Source organism: Pelobates fuscus, chromosome 10 (assembly GCF_036172605.1).
Source record: "Pelobates fuscus isolate aPelFus1 chromosome 10, aPelFus1.pri, whole genome shotgun sequence".
Classification (NCBI taxonomy): domain Eukaryota; kingdom Metazoa; phylum Chordata; class Amphibia; order Anura; family Pelobatidae; genus Pelobates; species Pelobates fuscus.
In genome coordinates, this window is record NC_086326.1 from 70,545,866 (window position 1) to 70,568,317 (window position 22,452).

A 22,452-nucleotide genomic window follows, 5' to 3' on the forward strand; every position below is an offset into this window, starting at 1 on the left:
TTAAGGACCAAACTAATGGAATAAAAGGGAATCATGACATGTCCCACATGTCATGTGTCCTTAAAGGACCACTCTAGTGCCAGGAAAACATACTCGTCCCGCCCGGCTCTGGAAAGGGGAAAGGGGTAAAACTTACCTTTTTCCAGCGCTGGGCGGGGAGCTCTCCTCCTCCTCTAAGCCTACTCTCCGCCCCGTCGGCTGAATGCGCACGTGCGGCAAGAGCTGCGCGCGCATTCAGCCGGTCGCATAGGAAAGCATTTACAATGCTTTCCTATGGACGCTTGCGTGCTCTCACTGTGATTTTCACAGTGAGAATCACGCAAGCGCCTCTAGCGGCTGTCAATGAGACAGCCACTAGAGGATTAGGGGGAAGGCTTAACCAATTTATAAACATAGCAGTTTCTCTGAAACTGCTATGTTTATAAAAAAATGGGTTAACCCTAGCTGGACCTGGCACCCAGACCACTTCATTAAGCTGAAGTGGTCTGGGTGCCTAGAGTGGTCCTTTAAGGGGTTAAAAACAACACCTGGAAACTATAACTGTAACTATAACTATAACTATAACTGTTTAACTTGCCACCAATCTAAGGCATACGTCCCAATATTTCAAATGGAAGAGGAACACTTTAATTTTAGGGGGTGTGAGTGGGGTGTGGCCAGGGGCAGGGGTGTTCTGAGAAATTGTAGTGGACTTGCTTATTTATGCAGAGAAAATGGAATTTAGAACAAGAAAAAAACCTCTAATTTGATTGGGGTCCACCGTAGACCTTTGCTAACTCTCCTGTTTCATGGTTAGTCTTCCAGGCTGGCAGAGATAACTAGGATTTGTGTTCCAACAATGAACTAAGGGCTCCAATTAGGCAGACCTGCTCTAAAGCAACATATCATATAGCACGAGTATGCAAACTAATTTCTATAGCTCTACAGAATGACATAAATATTTTTAATTCAAACACTTATTCACTATAACTTTTCAATTTGAGTCCATATTCCTAGGTGGGCTTCAATAATCAACATGGAAAACTGATTTGGCCTGATTTATTCCTGTAACCGTGTTCTTGTAGCAAAGCCTTATTTATTCATTAAATTAATCCTATGATTCCTTTTCCTCACCGTATCTGGTGGAACACCAGCAGCTGCCTTTGGGTGGTGAGAAATTCTGAGAATGTTTACATTTAAGCTACTTCCAAAACATGTTCACGCTTAAAAGGACTTCGTTATTGTCTACGCAAGGCCGACTGCGTAATGTGACCTACAATATAAAAATGCATTACCACCTTCACAGCATGTTCAGGGCCAGCAGAATGAAAGGCATTGTAAAAGAAAGCTGTATGAATAATTGACCATACGTAGCATTCATTAATTAGCACCATATTAATGGGTATTCACAAAGCTGCCCCCCCAGACTACTCTCACATTACCACATAAGATGCAGGCTGTGTGCAGTATTGAACTCCTCAGATATGAAATTCCAAAAAAGGTATTAGGCACTTGGCCTCACACACAGCACTGACTTACAGCCAATACCACCATGCACACTGAAATGTTTTACTCTCTCTCACTGGACACAGGGACTACATTCTAATTTAATTATAGTATTATAGAATGTATGACAACTGATACACCATAGCAAAGGGGCATCCATTTTTTATGCTTTGCTTTATTTAAAAAGAAGAAGAAGAAAAAAAAGCGCCAGACACCAACAAGGCTATTCAATAAAGTTGTTATTCAAAGTGAATTTAAAATTTAAGGTCAAAGTAGCCAAACTGTAAAAAGTCAGTAGTCACTTTGAATTCTCACTTTAGTAAATAGCGAATGTACAATACATACAGAGTCGTTAATATGCCAACCGCATAGAAAACTAATACTAGCTCAAACCACACGGTCACAGGTTTAGTTATTAATTATGAAACTGACACATGGGTCAAAGGATTGGGGATGCATTGGAAAATTCTTTAACCCGAGCAGGAGAACTGCCATGGACTGACCAGCCTTCACTAACCCCTACACAAGAGGTAAGCTGGGAGCGGAGTTTTTCTATCAGGACTTCAAAACATCTTACTGCTACTCCTCTGATGAGGTGGTTAAAGGGACCCTCCACTCCTCAAAACAACTTAATCTAAATTAAAGGGACACTCCAGGCACCCAGACCACTTCGTTTGTTTTCCTGGCACTGGAGAGTCCCTTTAAGTTGTTATGCTGCCAAGAGGCCCCCAAAGGCACTCTTACCTCAAGGGGTTAAACTATTCTGGAACAGTTTAACCCCTAAGTTGCCTCCAGCAGCGATGTCTCCTCCTCCCCTGGCGGCATCCAGCTTCTAAATTTTCACTTACAGGAAGCGCTGCTGATTGGCAGGGGCGCTGCTGAACGGTTATCTGCCACAGTCAGCCAATCAGTGACTCTCCATTCACTAAACTGGCTTGAGAAAGATACGTTTCTTTTTTGGTGTCTGAATTGTCCTTTTTAGCTGGTACCTCATACCGTCAACCACATCTTGGGTATGGACTTGAGAAGTTAGTCTCCAGTATCATGAACGTATCCAGGCCTGGACATACACAGTGCTCAGCTTTTTTTTTTTGCATCATAGTATACAAACAATCGCTGGGGTAGTAGAAATATAAACAAATGGTGAACAAAATCCCTACTGAGTGGAGTCTAACATGCAGCAGCCTACACATTTATCATGCTCCGCGCATGCTTGATGACATGTACAAGCAGTAATTACAGTGCAATATTTTAGGCTTAGTTGACTAACATCTGTTATTTACAAATAATATAGAGTCAACATTCTGAATATAAAGTATATAGTATTGCCAAGTCCTTCAATAACACAAAACAGCTATTCATGTGATATGCACACCAATAATTTTATTAGCTGCTACCACACTTTGTGCCTAAACCCCAAACCACAGAGAAATCACTTTATTGTGCTTGATTTATCATTCTCCATTACTATTAAGTGCCAAAATAGTGCATGGAAAAATGCTATATTCTATTAAAATATTGGGACAGTTTGCAGTAATTTTCAAACCAAACGTTTATTATGAATTATTGACAATGACTTAGACCCCTGCCCTCACCACAACCCCCCCCCCCCCCTCATTTTTTATTTAAATGTTATAATAATAATTACATTGTCAGACAATAGTACGTCCATTAAAGAGTGGAAAAAATGCTTCCCATCAACATTATATATAGGCCAAAACTATTTTAACAAATATTACCCTAGCAATTAGTGTAAGACAATCTCTTAAGAAGAAGGGGGGGTGGGGAGGGGAATACAGAAAAAAAAAGGTAAGAAATAGTCCATCAAGTTAACCATTCGCACATGCAAGTTGCTGGATCTGATCCATAAGAGAAAAAAAAAAATGATAACCAGTTTTGTTTCAAAGGAGAAAAATATTAATTCTGAAATAATCTGATTTTACCACTGATCAACTTTAGCAAGATGTAAGACAGCAATCTACCAGAAGCACAGTGTGAAAGGACCTCAGAGTAGCCGATACTGATGCTTAGCAGGAAATAGTATCAAGACTAATGACTAAAGCCATAACCCCTAATGGGTGAAGCCAAATTGAAAATCAAACCACGAGCTAGGTCAAGGAAACCAATATCATGAACCAACAAAAAAACAGCAACAACACAAGAACGCACTTAAGGCTCTGAAAAAAGCAAAAGGTCACTGGTCCCCAAGCTAGAGGGGCTTACAATGGACTAGTCTGTTGCATCACATTTGTGTCAGATTTGCGCAGCCGCACTGCGTTGAGCAAGATGACAACTCATAACTAATAAAACGCTGTGATAGCCGCAGCTTGCATCATTTTAAGCTTGATTGAGACTGGAATGATGCGAGTGAGACCTAATAAAAATGGTGCTGTGTCTGAATGGAAGAGATTGGTGAGAATTTGACTTTGGTGAATCAAAAATAATGAGCGACTCCAAAGAATGACGTACATGTTTGGTTGGTTGAGAACAAAGCGGTTTTGATATTGGTTCGTCAAACACGAGTGAACTAAAAAAAAGACAAACATCTGGATCGAAGAGAGAGGAGTCAATTTGACGCAGAAGTGTCAGAATTAGAAATTGGCTTTAAGTCAACAAGCCAATATAAAAATGAATAAATACTCGGCGTAGCATGGTTTTCTATATAGAATGATCTAATTACTTAAACAGATGGGCTGCAACAGATAGCAACATTATATAATGTGCATTTAGAGGCAACAAGGGAAGACAATCCTCCTTCAATTGTAATAAGCGCAGGCTAGTTATGCATTGCGGTCTGAAACTGCCCAGGAGTCTGTGAAAGAGTCTTAAGGACAATTTGCTGTGAAAATCCTTCAAAAACAGTTTTATCTCAAGTCCAGACTATACAATGATTTTTATTTTTAGAAAATTGTACACACTACTGATGCATAGCTAATGATGTAAGAGCTAAAAACAAACTGACCACAGAGTACTTACTGGGTAGTTTGTCCGATGCATTTTTGTCGCTTTGTAAAATATGCTAGAAATGTTTTGATTGTAAATCTTTCAACAGAAGATCATAGGATTAACAGCAAATATGCCGCATAGGCAAAGGTTTCAATGTAAGTTAGCGTGTAATGCTACAAATTAATTCAATTACTATGAAAGTAACATTTACACACTTTGTGAAGTGTTAATAAGTACAATAATTTTATCTTTATCATTATTTGGAAGTGTTTAAAGGGATACTATAAGCACCAAAACAACTTTAGCTTAATGAAGCTGTTTCAGTGTATAGATCATGCCCCTACAATCTCACTGTTCAGTTCTCATTTATAATTATATCACTTTACTTTCTGCTTATGCAGCCCTAGTCACACCTCCTTGCATGTGACTGACAAAGCCGGCATGAAAAGAAGCTTCATTTTCAATCAGATTTTACAGCACAGTGTGTTTACTTTAGACATTTGTATCTCCTGTTCTGTTAATTAAACTTTTATCACATGCAGGGAGCTCCTGCAGACTCTAAAAGTCTATTAACAGAGCAGGAGAGAAATTCGAAATTAAACAGACTGTGCAAGAAATTGTCAGGATCGGGACAGGGATCCAACACGCAGGGTACAAAGAGTGGAAAGGTACGTATACCGGGCCTTAGAATGGCCGGACTAACGTACCGAGAGTAATAGAGAATAGTCAGAGACAAGCCGAGGTCGAGGGAACGAGAAGACAGATAAGCGAGAGACAAGCCGGGACAAAACCAATAGAGCAAACTAGAATACCAGAGCACTGAGTGACTAGACAAGCTAGAACCACGACAGGGCAATGAGCTGAAGAGAGAAGTAAGCTTAAATACCCTGGCTCCGGATGGTAGACACGCCTCTGACAAGTACCGATTGGATATCGGACACTTGAGTGGCAGGTCGCTCGTGATAGCGTCATGACGTCACGTATTGAGCGTCCCGCTAGAAAAGGACGTGGATTCCTCGCGGTCGGTGTTTAAGTGACTGGATGAACCGCGAGGAACGAAGGAAACAGCTCGTTTGGACGGATAAACTACTAAGTCTCTACCTCTTTTAGAGGTAGAGACCTCAGGTACCCTGACAGAAATAAAGTTTAAACACAAGATCTTTCTTTATAAGAAATGAGTAGGGAGATTGTGTAGGTCACATGCTAAAGTTGTTTTGGTGTTTACAGTGTATAAATAGGTAAATTCATATTAATCCAGAAATGGTAATTCACTAACAAAGGGGGGAAAAAACGTTCTGAATCACTAGTTATAAACAACCATAAGGACAACATATTTTCATCAGTAAACTTGCCAGATTTCTATGTACCATTCAATAATGGGTTGTTATAAAAAATAATAACCCACTTGAAAAAAATGGAACTATCTTTAGCAATATTTGCAAAAGTAAATACAAAACATTTATGGCTGGGGAAAAAAACAAAGCAACAAACAAATAATAAAAAGAACCAAAACAAAAATAAATGTATGGGCAAGATGACAAACAGAGTAAACAGAGCAAACTCGCATCGATCTATTCTCATTGACATACGTTGGTCTGGAAGCTAATTTTCTGTAGTATCACACATAGCCACCGGAGAAACAAACATTTAATTAATTTTGCTCCTGCCATGTTCTTTCTTAGAATCTCTTCGTGAGTGCTACAGGCATACAATGATTAAGCTCTTAATAAAATCCTGGGAAAGGCTGTGTATGAAAGTATTTTGAGGGTATCGTGTTCCAGGGCTACTGTTTTCACTTGACCCCCAAGATGAAACTTGTAAGACTTTTTTATACAATTGTTTCTAAATAAATATGGTATAAACAGCATACAAACACATTACAATATATTATATATCAGTGTTGTCCATCTCGAGCTGGACTTTGGAAAGTCCCCATTAGACACAAATCATGTTTCTCAAACTACCCCCGACTTCCAAGCTGGACATTTAAATGAGCACAGACCGGCATTTCTGCAGATACCAATACCCTACCAATGGATACCGTTTAAATACAGAATTTTTTCTTTTTAAACCAAATCATGGGCTGAGATCCAGAAACAAACCATGGACTGTCCTTTTTTGACCTTGTGGGTCTCGTCAGCATGACACTGGTTCTGCTCTGGAAGTTAAGGTCTCTCTGACAGTTTATAGCTAAATGTGGTTAAGATTCACTTAACATCTTGAACTTGAGGAAAAACACAGAGCAACTCTACTTGTGAAATCTACTGTGCTACCTTACAAAGTTAAGGCATTTGGAGAATATATAATAGATATGCATGCAAGTCTGTCAAACAGAATTAGTGCGTATCATTCTTAGGTCAAAATACATTTTGTTTATGTCACTTATTACACTGAAAATTTGTCAGGATCCTATAAAGTCAGAAGTTCCTTCACACCGAAGTCATATATTGCATGCAAAGATAGGGCAAAAGTACCAATGTTACCAGTAGACTGGCACACATCATACCTTCTTCAGGAGTACTAAAGTCATGGTACCTTTTTCATAGAACAGTTTAGGCAGTACCTCAACCTATAATGGTCAAAGACCTTATATAATGCAGCATTAGGTATATACCACTGTGGGTTGATGGACACAGTTTTATGCCAGTTGTTCTCACACTACCAAAGAAAAGAGTAGCTGTAGTACTATTTGGGGCTGGTGTGTACTATGGTCATTGCTCCCATCCAGGAGTAGTGAGAGTCTGAGCGCAGGATTTATTTTTGTGTATTTGTATTTACGTTGGCTATCACACTTCCACCTGTCTCAGTGGAGGGAGGTAAAATAGACAGTATGAATCACTGTTTGTACGGGAAGAGAGTTAAAACTTTTCAACTATGACCTTTGGTCGTACTCACAGCTCTACTTTTACTTTAGAACCTCATACCGAATCCAACCTCTCTGCTCTCTCTTACCCAACTCCTTCTTTACCTCTTAAAGACAAATCTTCTGCAAACATCAAGCCTCTTAATGCAGGCTTTTATCCACTCAATCACCATCCCTTTAACCATAGACTACCATTACTTTGTCACGCAAAGCCTACCATTGGCCCAAATCCATTCTCCTTCCAATTTTTCTTCTTATATATGCCACAGGCTGGTTGTGGATCACAAACTAGCAGGGACATCATATATGTCATGAAAAGTATCCCTGCAGGTCTAAAAAAAAATATTCCTAACTACCCCTGCCTTGATTCCAAATGAACCCTGTAAACACTGATATTTAAGTTACTCTGATATTGGAGAAAAGGCCTAATTAGGTAGTGAAATAAATATGTCATAATGTGAATATTGTGTATGTTATGAGGACTGTATTAACTATTGATCTAAAGCATGAAAGTCACAAAATTAAAACTTGGTACACACATAGTAGTTACATACAGATGATACCGACACACATTCACACAGAGGGCACTGACACAACCACTCACAGGTTTGACACACACATTGACTGACAGACACACACACACTCATTATTTTTATATTATTTTTATGTATATAAGTCCACCCAGCCTCCATACCTTTTGGAGAGCTGGAGTGGATCCTTTCTCTGGGGTCAAGTTGGGTCTAATATACCTGCTGTCATCTTTATAGTCTTCTTACTCTGCTCTTCTTTCCTCGCATGTTGTTTAGGGAGTCCTTCGCAGGGTGCGATAGGCAGCAGTGCTGGAAGAGCACAGTGATTACAGCTCCCTCACCACCTGGCTACAGCCTCCCCCCGTACACTTTATTTGGGCAGCATAGGCTCCTGCTATCCAGGTAAGAAGGTGCCTACTCTGCGTTATTGCACAGTCAGCCCTCCCAGCTCTTAACGCAGCCCTGCTTTTGATGTGCGATATAGATATAGGATATAGACAATAGTTTTTGTAATGCAGTAACAAAATTGTTGCTTTGTACAAATATACGTTTAGAGATTTACAGGCCCCCTAATATTTTGTGCTGTCAGGTTCACATTTACACCCCAGCAACCTCACGAACACTGTTCACTTACTCTAATCATGTGTGCATAATTTGATTTAAACCCTGATTATAATTCCAATGAGGTATTAGTGGATATTCCAATTATTACATTTATTAATGTCCACTTCAACCCAACCGTTCATAACAAGCGATATCGTTCCATAAACATTAGAGGTTGCTGGTCAACTCTGAATTAAAAGTGCTAAATAAGGAGCTATCACGTTGGAAACCAACAGAATCTATATTAACATTTAGCACTTCGAACCAAAAACAGCACTAGCTTCTTCAAGGTGCTAAATGTATAAAATATCTTATATGCCTTGTTTTAACAAACTGTTCTTGAACTCAATAAACAATATCCTAGCTTTTGCACAAAAGCTTATTCTCTTTAGTATAAGTCCACTTTAGTTGAGACTCTAGAATTCTACAGAACACTTTACACTTGTAATGCATTAGCAGACAAATTACACAACACAAAAGTAAGCTTTAAAGAGCATCTTAATCTGCATTAAACATTAAATATGTTCTGAGTGACACACGTTTCAACAGAATGCTTGGAATATTTGACAATTTATACATGAAGGATAATATGTTTCCAAAATGCAGTATGCAGACATCGTAAAACTACATGGACAAAATTACCAAGGTCATCCAACACTTGTTACGTTGGTTCCTTCGGAGTAAAAACAGCTACAAACTGACTGCCACTGACTCTATGAGGCTCCTACAGCAATCACATGCTGTAATACATGACAAACACATCTAAGCTGTAGGCTGATGCTTTTCATAAGAAATCTTTAATTTAAAAAGTTCAATTCCAATTTATTTAGTCAACACAAGAAGGGATGGGACACTTTCATAAACAGAAGCTTAAAACAAGAGTTGGTCGTGTAGCCAACTCCCATATCGATAGCTTCAGATCACGGTAGATCTTTGTTTGGAGTGGAGGTAATCAACCTTTGGAGGTCCAGGTGTTTAGCCACTACAGCTGTAACAACAGGAGTGCCTTTAGTGTCTAACCTGTAGGCTAGAATAAGGGCTGTCTAACATTGGCCCCCCACTCTCACCGGACTACAAATCTCATTACAAAAAGGAGTAAAGTTGGACCCTAAAACTAGATGATCAAGCCACATGACTGAAGAATTTGCATGACTAAATGCTAGAAACATGAATGCAATGTATACATCTTTTACTGATTTAAAGAGAATATTTTCCTCCTAAGTTTCAAAATAACGTAAAATTGCTCAAATTTCTGGCACGTAAACAATAGAAGTATTTAATATTCTAATACATAAACGGTATTATTAATGTTTGATGACAGAAAAGGCAAGACATCTGAAGGATACTCGTTTTTATTACTTTTAACAGAAGAAAAAAAAAGTTTTGGCTGAAAAAAATGCTTTCTTTGGCACGGACATCAGTAACATGCCAGTCTCCATTGGATTTCGAGAAAGTTTCCTTCAAGAACATGCACTTTGAGAATCTTCATGTTATAAATGAAAATATCATACTGGGATTACGGAAAAAAGTACTGTACACAGTTGCAGGTTCTTATAAATAGAAATATCAAATCATCCCTTACAAAGAGAAATGTTTATAATATAAAATATAACACATATATGCATTGATTCTAAGACGAAAGCGAGTCTGCAGCATCTATCACAACAAGTTGCAAATATAAAGGAGAGATAAAGTGAGGTTAACTGTGAAAATGATACAGAAAAGGATAGGTTTATCAATTTGGATTAATGTTTTCAATCAGTGGTTTGTGATTGAATAAAACTCTAATATCTATTATTATTATTATTATTGCCATTTATATAGCACCAACAGATTCCGTGGCGCTTTACAATATTATGAGAGGGGGGATTTAACTATAAATAGGACAATTACAAAAAAACTTACAGGAACGATAGGTTGAAGAGGACCCTGCTCAATCTATACGAACAGACATGTAACTACACATACACACACAGTGCCACTAACATAACTCTTACAGTAATTGAAAGAAAAAATATATAAAAGAACAAGTAATAAAGAATGCATGTGATATATATATATATTTCAAATAATCCATTCTCAGTAAAAATGTATTCTAAATAAATGTATTTTTATCGTCTCTCTCTCTCTGCCACTCAAAGCAGCATTTAATGCATCTAATATATCTTTATATCTTTGCATCAAGTTGCCTTTTCTCAAAAGCATTACAGAAACACAGTGCTTCTTACCTATCAGTGCACCTTCCACGGAAGATTCATATCTTTCTTAAACCAAGGATGAGCAGGTATTACACTCAAGAGCTTCCCAAATGATAGCAGACTGCACTTGTCCACACTGAACTGTCAGAGAGCAGCTGCTCAGATTAAAGCTGCAAACTATGGCCAAATGCATAACTGACATGCTTTGTATAAGCCTTAAGAAGAAATGCATTTGGCTCACTAGTGAGAAGGTCGAATTACCCACCTCCCCCAGCACAAGTCTTTATTCCGTGAGTCAAAGAGAGGAAGTACAGCACCTAGACAGACAATGTTACATTGCCTTTCCCTAAGAATATTAAAAGTGATACATGGTTTTATTCCAGGACAAAAAAAAGTTAACGATGATCTGGCTGATAACAAACTAGAAAAAAAAAAAAAAAAAAAAAAGAGATGGTTTTAGTACAATTCAAACAATATCCATTCTAGAATTAGAATGTGAATCTCCATGAAGAGCTTATAAACTCAACCTTTTGAAACATAGTATTACGACAAGAACAAGAATAATGAACATTAATTAACAAAAAATCTGCTAGCAGCAAATATTGTTAAATTTACAAAATTCTTTAATAAAAAATATGTTCGATGCCTAAAGGCATTATATACCCCAGGTGCTGGGCTGGGACGGGCTCATTGTGGGACCGGGCACATTGTTGCATTTTATTTTACATTTTTGATTATTGTTGTTTGTTTTTAAGATACATTTATGCCTAATAAATTGTTTATATACTTAAAAAAAAAAAAAAAAAAAAATGTTCGAAAGAATTTGCATGCAAATAATGTTCATGCTTGACATTGGGCATTTAACTTTAAATTGAGTAGAAAAATAGGTATAGGTTTTATTTAACATGATTTGCTTGTTTTTATTCGATTCATAGGGTCTCTACTGGTTTTTTTTCTGTTGGGTTTCTTCTATTTATGCTGCAAGCCTGCAAAGCAACAGAGGCTGCTCAGTAATATAGTAAAATGACAATTAGCCCTCTTAGTATTAAGCAATAGGCATAAGGAGTGCAGGATGACATGGAAAAACCTTTGCTCTAATAGGAGAGAGAGTAGGTTAAAGTTAAAGGAATATTCTAGGCGCCATTAACATGTCTGCTCATTGATATAGTTATGATGCTAGGATAATATCCTTCTCACAATTCAAATTGTGTTTAGATCTGTCAAAACAGAGCTTTAAATGATAGATCATAGCTCCACCCAGAAGCCTTGTCAATCACAGAACCTGGAATTACATACATAGCATGCCCATATGAGCAGGGTGACCAGATATCACATATATACATATGGATGGGCAGCACATTAATAGGGTAACCCTGTAGTATGTAGATTTCAGAAGAAGGTGTATTAGATTAAGCAATTAGGAAATGAATAATCCTGCAATTAAGCAATTTGGCAGTAGGGAATAATAAATCAAGAATATGCAATATACACACTGCAGGGCAACCCTTTTCGTGCATTTTCTTAAATATGAGAAACTCATATGTGTCCCTGTTAACATGATGTATATGGTCACCCTGAATACGAGGGACTTGCAGGTGCTCTTTTGCAGATCTAAAGAGTCACATACTTAGTGGAGACATTTACCTGGCCAAAATAGCAGGACAAGTGCCCCAAATCAAGAGTTTTCCCACTAAATCCAGGGTTCATGGGAAATCTTCACTGAAAAATCTCCCTTTGGCTTTGCGTCTGAGTGCAGGACATTAATAGTCATTACACTATTTTCACGAATAGAGAGACACAAGACAGCCAATTAAATAGTGTGATTTAATTCATCACAAACCTTAGAACACCAGCTATGATACCACGTATCTAAAACTTTCTCAGCAATAATACATATAAAAGAGTGTAAAGAAATAGCATTGCCTTCGTTGAATAGTCTAGTGAACTAAACAAAAAAACAACTGAATTAAACAAAAAATAAATAAATAAATTTAAGTACACAAAAAGATTGCAGTCATAAGTAATGAACACGACCAGAAAGGTCGAATGCAAACTTGGATTCATGAAGAATAAAAGTTTTTCAAAGTCACAGGTCATCAAAATGCTTTTCCAATAATGCTATGCTAAAATAAATAGACAGGAACTATTTAAACCTCTGGGTCGAACTGCCTTGAAGTTATGAGTCACAGAATGGGACAAATTATAAGTTCCTAGTGTATGGCTCAATGTGTCAAGCATGGGCTCATGACAATTTGCTAGAGCAGGGAAACACGGCCACCATGGTTATCATACCATAATTTAGAGGTAGACCATCCTACCAGGAATATGGTAGTTTGGAAGTACTGAGAAAACCAATTCCAGATCACACTTCAAATTTTTTCAAGAAAGATACAGAGGGGAAGAAAGGGAAGATGTACCTTCTTGTCATATCAAGTCACCAGAACAAATGCATAATTACTTAGGATGACATAAAAGGTAATAGCCGAGCTATACACAAATGCCTTACATTTTTGGAAATTATTACTCCATAATAGCGAAGAATAAATGTTGGGTGAATTCCTGATGAAAATTGTTAACCGAATGCACTTGAGGCTGTTAATGCAAAGATGGTGGATATTTATACAAATCTAAAGAAATTATGAGAAATGTAAGAGATCAAATCCAAGAGACGCATTCTGACTTTCGTAAACATCTGTTTTTGAACTTTGTGACAAGTCTTATATTTGTGCAACCATTACCATACACAAAAGCCAGGAACCCAACAAATTTCCAAAAACACATCAAAACGAATACTCTACACACTTACGACCATGTTATTTATGTACAAATGCAATGTTTTATGTGCATACACATCTACTTGTTTACAAAACACCTCTGACATGACATACTGACCCAACAAACCCAGAGATAACAATTTTTTTTAGCATGTCTGTATAAACATTAAAAGTGTGTTAAAACCAAACAAAAAGGCTTTTGTGTCACCAGGTCTTGAATTCAAATATTTGCCCAATGTTTAATAAACATAGAAATACTAAGACATTAAAAAGTAAGCTGCAGATTTACTTTTATATAAAATCTCTTTTCAATAATGAAACTTTGTTATTGGAGGAAATATTGTTATTGTTTTTATTCACTGTTTATTTCTGTATTTCACAATATTTTTTTCCAGCAGTAATTTGTTAATTTCTCAAACCATGCCTACAAACAACTATCGAAACAGAATGTTGAAAAGTGCATTTATCTCTATAAAGAACATTCTAAGAACTCAGTGGCCTTGAGAAAGGACAGTAGGCAGCTGATGGACACAGACCGCTTTGAGGTTACACAGTTCAAAAACGGTTTAAAAACTGTTTAACCCTATAAGATAGGACAATGGCCAGGAACTCTAACCTGTTAATGACTTTACTGAAGTGAGGTTGTTGTGGTAGAATACCCAGTCCACATTTGAACTAGGCAGGATGACAAGATTAATTCTGAACTCTTATTAAGATGAGCACTGTTATATCAGTGTTATTGAATCCTTGCATTTATTGTGCCATAATATGGGATTTCTCCTTGTCTGATTTGTGCTTATATATAAACTTCTAAAATGAAATGGCCCCCATATTAAAAATGGCTATACCTCTAGTAATGTGGACTAGATCGTTGCATATGGCGTTTTATTTTCCAAATGATAGGTATATAGTTATTCCTCCCAAAAGTCCAGATTCTGGTGGGACAGTCCTAATTTTCAGATCCAGTCCAACTTAGTTCCCTGATGTCCCGCTTTTGGAGGCACCAAAACAATCACAGCATGAGCGCATCATAAGACTTGCTCGCACTATGTTCAAAGCAGTAGCTGAAACTGTGCTCCCTGGACTGTCGGCCCTCAGTGGGCTGACCTAACATAACATGAATCATCCATGCTGATATGGGGCAGAGCACCCCTTTTCTGGATGGGTCTGCACCTTCTGAGGTAGAGCCAGCGATGCAATTGAATCACTAGCCTGTCCCTCTCTATCCCTCCCCCACCAGCGTCCCGTTTCTATGGACGCCAGAAATGGGTGGTATACACAAGTAAAACAGTTTGTTTTACAGACTGAAGTATAATGAACATTTTTTGTTTTTTTTAAAAAGAAGACATTAATATAATTTTAGTATTTTAATTTAAATTCTTTCATTTGAGAATGCAAAAAAAAAAAAAAACAATTACATTAGAATATAATCTGAATATTGTCTAATCATTTATGGATGATACTATTAATTAGGGTTAGAGTAGATGCTGTTTACGTTTAGAGTTGGATATACCGCTGTAAAGTATATTATTGGTAACCATCGCCCAATGGTTTCATCAATCCCAACCAGAATAAATTGCACAGGCTTTGTGACCCTGCTGGGAAGGGAAAATTGGAATTGATAACAAGTATTAAGATTTCCTTACACATTTGATTTGTTACTGTAATGGGCAGCACATAAATCAATTTTATCAAGTGAATCTGTGGAAAAACAATTATTACTAAATCACACAATTGTATGATTCTCCATGTGCTGTATTATAAGATCAATATCAGTCTTTAACAGATATGTATATACACTTTTGAGACTTTTGACAATATTTAGAACTTCCTTAGTTTAAAGTATACAAAAAATGTTTAAATATATATCTTCAGCAAGCTACATTTACTAGAACCTTCTATTTAAATAAAGAAAAAAAAAATGATTATACTTTTACATAGACTGATTGCTTTACCATATGACCGTTATTAAGTTTGATAGCTTACCTTAATCATGGTGGTATAAAATAATAAACACAGCCAGTGGTTTAGTATGCTTTGAAGTTCATGCTATGCAAGTCATTTTTTTTTTTAGTCTGCAATAACGGTGTTCCTTTCATTCTTAAAGGGATACTATAAGCGCCAAAACAACTTTAGCTTAATGTAGCCGTTTTGGTGTATAGGTCATGCCCATGCGGACTCCCTGCTCTGTGGTGCACAATAAAAAAAAAAAAAGGGACATCTAAAAGGTGTTTACGTTGAGCTGCAAGAACACCTCTATTGCAGTCCTGCAATCTCTGGTGGACGCTCAATGTTTTCATCCAGAGAAGCCGATTGACGCAGTGCAGCGATTGCCGCGCATGTATATTAGCCCCCAAATGATTCCCACAATGCTGCGGAAAGCAGTGGATTGGCTGAGATTATTACTAATGATGATTTTTGCCAGGGAGTAAAAAATAATAATTATTATTATTGGGGGTGCTCAATCTAAATTGACCCTAGATCAGTCTAATGTTAGAAATATAGGTTTGTATCTCTAATGCTCAAGTGTTCCTTTAAAAAGGCATTCTAGGGACCATAACCACTAACGACTACTGTACTGTACTGGTTATAGTGACAGAAGTCCCTTGGTGCTGTCCCATGTTAAAGAGTCAAACCGGTAAGAACCATAATCACTACAGCTCATCAAAGTGATTATGTTTCTATAGGTGCATGTTGTTGTATTTTTTTATTAAACTTTTTTGAGTGAGGAAGTGTAGTTTATATGTTGTTCTAAATAAATAAATGGGAGCAGTGCTCATATAACCATAATAATTTCAATGAGCAGTTGAGAAAACACTGAATAAAAAGGTCCTTTAAATTACATTGTTTTTTTTAGAAAACCTAAAATTTTGAATAAGTGATTTTCAACATAAAAGAATACTTTCAATCGGCAAAATGTGACCAAGAGAAAAGGATTAGAAAAGCTTAGCTTCAAAAGTATGCTAATGCAATATCTAGAACATGGAACAAAAACACTCCAGATAAACAAATCATTTAAAATAACGTGTTTTAAATATAATTAAAGGGATCCTAAATGCAAAAGGTAGAAGTTTTCATAAGGTAAAAATCTTTCAATATGAAGTTGGTATCGGATAGAAAATCAGGAGCACTGAAACATGTTGTCACATAGACAAAGACTATTGTGAATAGCTATGCCGATATGTTCTGTACATTTTGCGCCTGGTATTTGTTCAGTATTAATTATAAGAAGACATTAGCACTTGCACAGATGAAATCATTCCGGTGCTTATTCCCTAAATAGTGATTTATAATGAAGTGCAAAATTCAAGTGATTTCTGTTGAGGGTTTTTCTCTATAGTACGCCAGGCGATAAGCCACCTCTTTGTCGAAAGCATCCTTACTGTAGCTGGGCGCAATGCTTGTTCTATTAACGAATCGCTGGTTCAGTTTGGCTGGGAAGTACCATCCCACTTCTGCCACCAGTTGTGGCGGAGTCCGGGTAACCCGACCGGTTACCTCCGCTAATAGCTCCCTTCAGCCGCTCAGGAACCACTTCGAATATAAAGAGACCCATTGCCCCCCAGTAACTGGACGACACACAGCTCTGGAGGCCAAACAAATCAGGCCATCCATCACATATCTCCCACCCATAGAAACAGACAGCGGGCACATGGGGATATGGCACCCTGTGTTTGTTTTGCACAGTGCAAGTGATTTTAATGACATGCATGCTGGTGTCTTGTCTGTGATGTCCCCATAAGTGGGATACCAAAGAAGAGAATTGGACAGGGCTGGCATGTGTTTAGAATTGTGTGTGTGTAAAGTGTGTATGTAAAGAACTCTGTTTGTGGCGTACTATGTGTGTGCTGACAGGGCCGGTAGTATGTTAATAGGGTCTGAAGAGTGTGTGTGTGAGTGTATGTGTCTTGGGGTTGCATTTTGTGTTTGCATCAAGGAGCTGTATTGTGTGTGTGTGTGTGTGTGTGTGTATGTATACATACATTCATATATATATATATATATATATATATATATATACACACACACACATACATAGGTGTTAAAATGTGTTTATAAGGGGTAAAGTGTGTATGTATGTGGGGATGAAGTGTGTATGCAGGTGAAATGTATATTTGAGGCTATGTATTTCATTTTTGTGGTGAAGAGTACTGTGTATTTGGGGGAGTGTACAGTGTGTGGGTGATGTACTGTACTGTGGTGTGTGGATGTACTGATTGTGTGTGATGGTTTACTGTATATGAGAGTGCACTTTATGTGGGGGTATAGAGGGTTGGATAGGGAGGGTCTTTACTATTGTTATTTTAAAAAAAATAATAACAAAAATATCCCTCCCCCCTCCCTGTTCTTAACTTGCAGGTACACACAAGCTCCCACTGACACACACACTTACCCATATACACACAGACTTACCCATGTGAACATGCACAAATTCACAGACACTGCAACACTCCTAATGTAAGGACTCTCCAGTCAATATATTAACTGGTAGGCTCTTTGATATTTTACTAACCAGTAAACACTTTTGGTTTGTTTTTGGTTTCATACAACCTGATTAAGGACTAGGCTTGCTAGACCTATACCTACTCCTTAACTTGAGTGGGGGACCCAACTGAGGTCTCAAACATAAGGAAGCAATGAACAGCTGAGGGGAAGGGGGGGTCTAGCCTGTTGCCAGGGAAATGCCCTTCTTGAACTCCTTATAGAGGCAGCAACCAGTCTCAGCATGACACACACACTTACCCATACAAACACATGGTGACTCATAGAAACACAAATTGACCCATACACACACACAGACTGACTCTTACAAACACAGACTGTCCCTTACATACAGAGACAAACACATCCATACACATAGACTGACCCATACAAACATAGGCTTAACCTTACACACAGACTAAAAGCCAGACAGCCCGGGACTTGCATTACGCCCCACACTGCATTAAAGTTTGCTGGGCTATTGAGGGAGATGTTTGATATCAAGTTTAACCCTTTCATGACATACACTGTAATATAAACTGATCTGCCTAATTGAAAGACGGATATATAGTCAATGTGTGAGGGAGAGTAATACTTGGTCAGAGTCTCTGCCTTGGGAATGTGTAACCCTGGCTGAATGTATAATCATCTCTGTGGAAATAATAGCAGAAAAAGGGACTTGCTTTTATTAGACTGGGGTGCTGTGTGAAGAAATACTGGGGATCGGTGTGTTGTGGCAGTCTGTAATATTGAGACACCCAGGATGTGAAGCACTGGAATGCTGTGTGAGAGGGGCACTAGAGTTCCACACTGTGTGAGTGAGTGACTCGGGATATGTGGCACCATCTAGCACTATGTGAGAGACCCTCGCTGCAATAGTGAGTTAGAAAGCTGGTATCAGACTGTTTGTGGCATTGGAATGCAGAGTGTTTGTGACACTGAAGTGCCCTCTGTGAGACCCTTGGGATATGTGCTATTAGAACACTGTCACACACTCGGTATCTCTGGCAGTGGAGTACTGTGTGGGACACTCTTTGGATCTGTTTGTGCCATTGGAGTGCTGTGTTAGAGGCACTGTGGATCTGTGTGGAGAACTCTGTGAGAGATACTTGCTTGTGGCACTAGATAAATAGGGCTCTCTGTAACTTAATTGGCTGGTGTGGAGAATCATCACACCAGCCAATTAAGTTACAAAAATCCCTATGTAGGCTGGTACTGCCTTGCCCACTTTTTCCTCAGCAGGAACGTCATTCAGAACGCCATCATTCCCTTGTGTTCCTGTAGGACTCAAGCCCTGTGCAGGACTAACAACGGGAACGGCGTTCCTGCTGTGGAAAAAGTGCAGGAACGCCGTTCCCACGCGTTCCTGCAGGACTCGAGCCCTGAATTCATCACAGTTTACTGAATAAAGCTTTAAGTTGATGTACTACATACGCCTTTACATTGATTTCTACCAGAGCGCACTGTATATAAATATGACATTCATATACAGTTTCTCCATCAGTGTGAATCACTTCATAATTAAAGACAGCGAGACAGGAAAAGGATTGGGGTCCTGAAGGTTAATAAAAACAGTTTGTTGTCCTATGACGGCCATCTGCTACATTATACATATAAAGGGAGGTCTTGGAGTTAAAAAGTCACTACCATTATTCTGTTGTTTCACCACCACTACCTGAAAACTCATCTTAGCAATGGAGACAGTAATATGCTTACATTTTGAGAACAAAATTTATTTGCCTCTCTAAATTCAAGTGTCGCTCTCGTATACAGTTACAGTATACTATGTGCCAATTAAGAGTAGATCACAATAGAGGGGCATATGTAGATAAAATAAACATTAATTTAAAGTACTGTATGCTCCAAAATGAATTAAATCGTATGAATATCGCAGTAAAAAGGGTTGATACTTGGTCAGTATTATGGGGACATTGTAATTCCCTGTAATGTTACCTAACGCCCTTGTGATTTTATGCATATATAAACAATTATGCAAATTAGCATGTCTGGTATTTTCCCCCCCAAGAAAAGTGGCAAGGGGAAGAAAGATTAGGTGCCTGGACCCGAGGATCTAGTGAGAGATCTGTATGGAGTCTGCATTCCATCTACCGTCAATAAGCCTCGAAAGCCATCAACTTCTCAATGCCAATCTCAAGGTTTCTGTTTCTACAGGATGTATACTTGCCCATAGCCATACCCATATATTGGCTTACTGTGAACGTTTTTCTATTTTCCTAGAATTTTTTTTTTTGAAACAGTTAACAGTCAGAATATTTTCTGTTTGCCATATTACTGGAATTTATTCAGTTAGGGTGAAAGATAAGTTTAACCTAATTTTGACTAAAACAACACTCTATTCTGGGGAAAAAAGGAGCAAAAAAACTTCTACGAGGAAGCTGCTGGTACTACTCATTGCCCCGAACTTGACATTCCCTTGCTGAGGTGAGTCTTCTATCTCCTTTGGGCTTGGCTGAGATTCTCAGTAGGCGGAGGAATTCCACCAGAGTCCTGATTGTCTGGCAGTGGCAGGCTTTATGTGCGCATGCCCTAGGGGGAGTCACTTTTATTAATAAACTAAAATCATCACCCCAAATCACTCATGCTCTGAATTGCTAGCAAATGTATAGATTGGGAGTAAAATCTATTAAAAATATTTTTTTCTCCCACCTTTCATTCAATTCTTCGGCATTTTTGACTAGGAGAGAAATAGGTACCTTCCACAGGTGGTCTTTCTAGTATGCACACAAGGCAACCATAGTGCATTGTGGTTGATATGGGAATTACCTAACCAGCTCTGCTAGCGCTGGATATTGTCATACCTTGTGTCCCGCGCCGTTCCGGTCCCGCAGTCCGTCCTCTCCTGTCGGACGGTGTGGATCGCTGGCGGGCGTTGCGCGCGCACACCTCCAGGGGCATCTGGGAAAGCGTCCGCGGACGTGCGCACAAGGTATCCGGCAGGGGTAGCATATAATCTTCTCTTAAAGAGATAGTAGCCAATTGCTACTACCTATTTATACCTCCCTCAATTCTGTCCCTGCCCATCAGTATTCACCTTACCCTATATTAACATCCTTCTGACATCACTTGTCCTTGCCCTGTCGTGGTTTATTATAGCCCGAGAGTGCATTCTGAATAGTTGTCTTTTTTTTTGTTTCCTGACTTCGGCTTGTTTATCGGTTATTCTCGTTTCTGGCTCCCTGACCTTGGCTCTGTCTATTCGCTTTCCCGTATCTCTGTATTCCTGACCTTGGCGTGTTTGACTATTCCTATCTCTCATTCCTACGTTAAGCCTGGCCACCTTAAGGTCCGGTAATACGTCTATCTGTGTTCGCCTTTATTGTTCTCTGGTTTGCGTGTGGGGGGGGTATTAACCTTGACAGATATAGAGTATAGTAACTAAATGACTTCAGTCACCTCTGCCAGCCACTGGCATACTGGCAATAGCCAGGGGGAGCAGAAGGTCAGTGGCTTAAGATTCCCTTTAAAGTGGCCAAACAATGGAATAAATTACCAGCACAAGCCCTGACCGGTTGGCGTAACATTTGCCTAATCCCCTATATAAACCAAGTGGACACTTCAGACAGTGCTTGGATGTATTGTGAGCTGCATCTAGTGTGTTTTTATTGCTAACTACCTTATCTCTCTCTGTGCTCCAGCGTTATTGTGACCCTTTGCTTGCCTTTGACCCTGAACTTTTGCACCTGTGACTACCCCTGATGAGCCCAACTTTGTCTTTTGGATTGCCATTAGAATTTGATGCCTTAGCTGATGAGCCAATCTTTAGCATCTCTCTTCTATCTACTGCAATCAATTGCATACGGAGCACCACATAAAAATACTGTAGCAAAAGACCTATGGACTTTCTGCTTTTTTACCATATGGAAATTGTGACCAAGATAAAAAATGGCTCACTTTTCAAAGTGGTTCTAACCGCCCAGACAGTTCAGAGATCAGTCTAGCTTCAGGATAGCACTCATCCCTTGACAGTGGTCAAAGCTACTATGAAACCTATACAATGGGTACATTGGCTGTGATGGCTCAACATTCTATTCCTGCTTTCCACATTTATATTCCAGGAATTTCCAGCCCATAGAGGAACAATTTTCTCTACCAGAAATCCATTTCACTCATTTTATTTCTGAAACAAAATTCTATAAATGGCAGCTGCTTTTCCCAAACAGTAAAGGTAGTTTCAGAGGGTCATACCATTCCTACAGTCAGGATGGGGGATAAGTGGATGAGAACTCCCATTTCACTGTTTTATGAATATATGATTTAGCTGTGCTTATTGTATGTGGACAATAGGCTCAACTGCTGACCATTTTTTAACATTTAGTTACAATTTATAGTGCGTTGTACTGCTAGTAATGTAGTCAGTGTCCTTCCAAATAAATAGAAGCAGACTATTTGACCATTTTATCTATTTTTCCCATACCTAGAGTACGTAAGAAAAACTATATACCGTATTTTGCTTTTATACTAACATTTCAGACCCGCTTTGTAAAAAATGGAAAGATAAAGGAAACTGTATTATGTAAAGAATTTCATTCTCTAATTATTTCAATAAGGAG

General features: G+C 38.5%; 1 protein-coding gene across 8 annotated transcripts in view; it reads right to left on the minus strand.

The window, feature by feature from the left end:
- The window catches only part of PLCE1 (phospholipase C epsilon 1), a 341,969-nt gene that overhangs the window by 132,416 nt on the left and 187,101 nt on the right, over positions 1-22,452 (minus strand). Inside the window, exon 1 of one of the 8 annotated variants that reach the window (XM_063434575.1) lies at positions 10,656-10,761. The exons of the other annotated variants lie outside the window; for them this stretch is intronic. The gene's annotated coding sequence lies outside the window, so the exon portion shown is untranslated. Of the gene's footprint in view, positions 1-10,655; positions 10,762-22,452 lie in introns of those variants that run through there. 8 annotated transcript variants of the gene reach the window in all.